The 4864-nt window shown below is 41.6% G+C and overlaps 1 pseudogene; it reads right to left on the bottom strand.

Moving 5' to 3' along the window:
* Positions 1 to 1894: 1894 nt before the first annotated feature.
* Positions 1895 to 1987, bottom strand: LOC139179847 (U6 spliceosomal RNA; annotated as a pseudogene).
* Between the last annotated feature and the right edge of the window lie 2877 nt (positions 1988 to 4864).

Raw genomic sequence — 4864 nt, 5'->3', positions numbered from 1 at the left:
TCCAGTGTTGAGCAGCAAAATCACAAACGGAGATAAAGAACAGGGTGGGTACCCCTGCACGCAGGTCCAGGTTAGAATCAAGGCTGTAGGTAGTAAGGTGGCCAAAGGAGAGAGACCCGACTAGGGAAAGAGCCGGGACAGAAGTTGCCTTAACTTTTTAATATGGGCTCAGTGATCAAAAGCAAGAGGAGAGACAGGGAGCATGAGAAAGGGGTATAGAAGCTGAGACTCACAGGACCTCACAGATATGACACCGCCCTGGCGCTGGCATCACAAACCTGTCTGACCTCACCTGCACTGAAGAGAATGTGGCTGTGCCGGTCACCATCCACTCCTGGGTCCATGGGCTGCCCTTCCCAGTTCAGCCTGACCCTGGCAAATTACATTTCCCAGGCTCCTTTGCCAGCTGGCTTCCTGCTAATTTCTGGCAAAGAGAGGCACCCAGGCAGAGACTGGGAAGAAGAGGACAGTAAACTTCAGGTTGTCCTCTTCATTTTTCTTGTCCACCCCGGACCCCAGCTCTGCCTTCTGGGGCTTTTCAGCAGATCTGTGCTGCTGGTTCCCTCAAGTCTGGGAACGTTCCCTCCTATTTCTTCGGTCCCTCCAGCTGTGTGTGGGTGGGGAGGAGCAGCTTGCTGCTGTTGCTCATCTCTATGTCATCTCACCAGCCCACTTGGGTTTTCAGTGCTTTCAGCACCTCCTAACTAGTTCCCAAATGGATTCCCGCTATTGAAATCACTGGTGCAGGCTCTTCGCTTCTTGCGGATCCCTGATTGATAAACACGTACTGATAATACATCATTTTCTCTCCCCATAACTTATTTTGGGCTTCAGAATCCTATTCAGGCTGGGATTATCCAAACTGATGTTAACAAAGCCTTCAATTTAAAAATTACAGGGGAAAGTAATTTCAAAAGAGGCAATAGATGAAGATAAAAGCTGAAATAAATACATTGTAAAACATAAAGCTGTAGAATGATAAATTAGTTCAAATGTTGGTTTTTTGATAAGTCTACTAAAATAAACAAACCTCTGACAAATATAATTAAGGGGAACATTTTTAATTAGAAATGAGAAAGGAGATAGGACAAAATACAGAAAATAGATTTTTTTTCTCTAAACCCAAAGAGAATGTTATGCACACTTGTAGGCAAACAAGCGGAAATGTTCCATAAAATGAATAATTTCTAGAAAGATACAGATTACTAAAAATAACTCAAGAAATATACATCAGAAAAGAATAATAAGCAAGTAAGAAATTGAAGAAATTATTTGATAACAATAAAAAAATGCAGCTTGTCCCAATGTTTCCACCAGAACAATTTTCATCCTTTTAAGAAACAGATGGTTTCGATATTGTATAAAACATCCAGAATGCAAAAAGAGGTAAGACTACTTTAAGATCCATTAAGCAAGCATTATCTTCTTCCTAAAGTCTGATAATAATAAAACACACAAAAAGAAAATTATAAGCACATATCACAAATGAGGGGCTTCCCTGGTGGCTCAGTGGTAAAGAATCTGTCTGCCAATGCAAGAGACACGGGTTCAGTCCCTGGTTAGAGAAGATCCCCTGGAGAAGCAAATGGCAACCCACTCCAGTATTCTTGCCTGGGAAATCCTATGGACAAAGGAGCCTAGCAGGGCTACAGTCCATGGGATTGCAGAGTTAAACTGAGCACACAATCACACATCACAGGTAAATATGGATATGAAAAGCTTAAATAAAATTCTCCCTATGAAACTTGTTTTACCATAATGCTTTAGAGGGAAAAACATGTTTGGTTTTTTGGTTTTTGTGGAGGTTTTTGGTAACAGCTTCACTGAGATATAATTCTTATGCCATTTGTTGTTGTTATTCAGTCTCTTAAGTTGTGTCTGAATCTTTGCCACAAAAAATATAAAATACTTTATGAATTTATCCTTGCACAGGGGCCGCTCTTCTCTATGTTGTTCCCATTTTAGCAGATGTCCTAATGAAGAGAGCACAGGGGATGATCACTTTATAAGTTATGTTGAAAGAAATTATGATAGATGGTCACTTTGTACATCATAGAAAAAAACAACCATCGGACAGAATTAGTATAACTAAAATCAAAGGGCAAATATCATCTAGAGAAAATCTTTGCAGCAAATTTTCATGCCTATGTTGTGCTTATTATTATCAATATGCTTGCTTATACATATTGATACCAAAACATGAAGTCCCCAGTAAACTAACAGAGAAGTGGATAAGACAATTCATAAAAACAGAGATACTGCTAGTATACAAGCATGTGGGAAAACATCCAATTTTGCTTGTAATCAAAGAAATGCCCTCTCAAACAATGTGTCTTATACTCATATCCTTAGAGGAACTTCAGAAACTACCCAGTATTACAGCACGGTGGTACAGCAGTCCCCACACACTGCGGGTATTCATACAAACTGGTATCACCTCTTGGCAATACATATCACGAACCATCTTAAAGTTCCATAATATCCCTTTATCCTAAGGAACTTTCAAAGAATAAAAATTAAAACTATACGAGGGACTTTCCTAGGAGTCCAGTGGTTAAAACTCCATGCTTCCAAGGCAGGGGACACAGGTTCCACCCCTGGTCAGGGGGTTAATATCCATGTACCACGTAACAAAAAAAAACCCCAAAAAAACTATATGAGATATTCACTGCAATGTTAGGTCTAGCAACCAAAACAAACAAATAAATAAAAGGCCATTTAAATCCAACAACAGGAAGATTATTAATGAAGGGATATAAATTATTGTTTAGAACTATAATACAGCCTACAGTTTATCAAGCACCTTCACATACACAACTCCTTTCAGTTCTCAACGATCCCAGGATATAGCAAGGAATCACTATCCGAGACTCAGAAACATTAAGTGATTTGCACAAAAATCTCACAAATTTTGTGGCTCTCAAACACCTGCTACCAAATTCCAGACTTTCTTGATGTTAAAGTAAGTGGTTGTGAATATCTGCTCTGAGCCTCAGTTTCCTCATCTAGAAAACAAGACTAATCAGAATACCTAAATAGTGGTTATGAGAATCCAATGAAACTTTTAAGAGGCTGTCAGCTCTTAAACAGGGTATGGTTCACAGTAGCAATCTGTGTTTTAAGAATAATGATCATACAAAGTTTTACCAATTCAATACACCTTCAGCAATACAAACATGTCTGCAAGTCAATGAGGACCAGAAAGAGGAAGGAATAATGAAAATGTATGCTGCATGAGTAAGGCAAGAGCAAAAGAACCTTCTCCCTTTTTGGAATTAATTTGGCTTTAGTACAGTAAGTAGAAATCTGGGGGGAAACAAAATTAGAATATGCAAAATTCTTCTAAAAGGAACTGGTTTCCCTGGGGGAGCCTCATATTAAATCTGGGATCACCGCCTCAGGGATACTTTGAAACAATAAACTCAGCATATGCGCCCCCTGGAGACATCTTATGTTGTGGGGAACCGGCCAGTGGATGGTGCTATTTCACTTGCCCAAGGGACCGAGAAGGCATTTATTGGCCTCAATAACATACTGGGTTTCCCCCAGTAGCTCAGCTGGTAAAAGAATCCACCTTCAATTCAGGAGATCCTTGTTCGATTCCTGTGTGGGGAAGTTCACCTGGAGAAGGGATAGGCTACCCACTCCAGTACTCTTGGGCTTCCCTGATGGCTCAGACGGTAAAGAATCCACCTGCAATGCAGGAGACCTGGGTTCAGCCCCTGGGATGGAAAGATCCTCTGGAGAAGGAAATGGCAACCCACTCCAGTATTCTTGCCTGGAGAATCACATGGACAGAGGAGCCTGGCAGGCTATAGTCCTTTGGCATTGCCAAGAGTCAAACATAACTGAGCGACAAAGCACAGTACAGCAATGATATTCTAGTGCTTGCTGCTCAGTCTTCCTTAAAGATTACTTCTTTTCTTTTTTCCTCCATCTTAAAACTGAGACTCAGAAGCTTCTCAAGCAAATCTCCAGGTAGGTGGTAAATAAATAGATCCAAGTCTGCTCCCGATGAACAGCAACATTCCAGGTGAGACACTCTGCAGTGAAGAAGTTCATCTGCAGAACCAAGGAAAGCATGGTTACTTCTCCCTGTGGTCATGTGACTAGAATCTACCATCTGTGTTCAGCAAAGACTTAGCAGGTGTTAGCTCCCCAGGTTTTTAAACCTACAAACTGGGAACAACTCAAACCATGGGAGATACAGGCTTCAGAGTAACAAGGGGAGAAGTTAGAGGATTCCTTGGCTTTCCCTCCCCAGAGTCAGCAAGGCCTGAAAAATCTCCACTACAAAGGCGTAGGTAGAAAGTAACTCCAGTCTCGGTGCCTGCACTGTGACAAGCTTGTGAAGGACAAGTGGGAATCAGTAGAGATGAGGCATAGAAATGAAGTTGATCCAGGCTGAAGTCTCAAGCTTGAATCATGAGCAACTGCCTACATGAGTCAGAACTTAGGCAGTTGGTATTTGAGCTCCAATAAAGGAAGTGACAAGTTCAGCAAAGGATATGAATTCAGAAGAGAAATGTCAGGGGATGACACAGAACCCAGCACGACCAGAGACTGAATCACACTGAGCTCAGACTCAGGTCCAAACACTCCCCTACTTGGGATCTCAGATTAACATTAACAGGCATCTCAAATTTAGTATGTCAGACACCAAGCTCCAAGTCTTCACCCTCACCTGCTCTGGCCACACCCTTCCTGTCTCAGGTAACAGCAATACCAACCTCTCAAGTCCTCAGCTGGAGACTCACTAAATCCTCTCTTTCATATCTCACATCCAACCCATCAGAAGATCCCAAGGGCTTTAATGTCTTTTAGACATTATCCAGGCTTCCCTGGTGGCTCGGTGGTAAAGAAT

The sequence above is a fragment of the Bos indicus genome, chromosome 25 (genome assembly GCF_029378745.1).
Source record: "Bos indicus isolate NIAB-ARS_2022 breed Sahiwal x Tharparkar chromosome 25, NIAB-ARS_B.indTharparkar_mat_pri_1.0, whole genome shotgun sequence".
Lineage (NCBI taxonomy): Eukaryota > Metazoa > Chordata > Mammalia > Artiodactyla > Bovidae > Bos > Bos indicus.
This window is presented reverse-complemented; position numbering and strand designations above follow the sequence as displayed.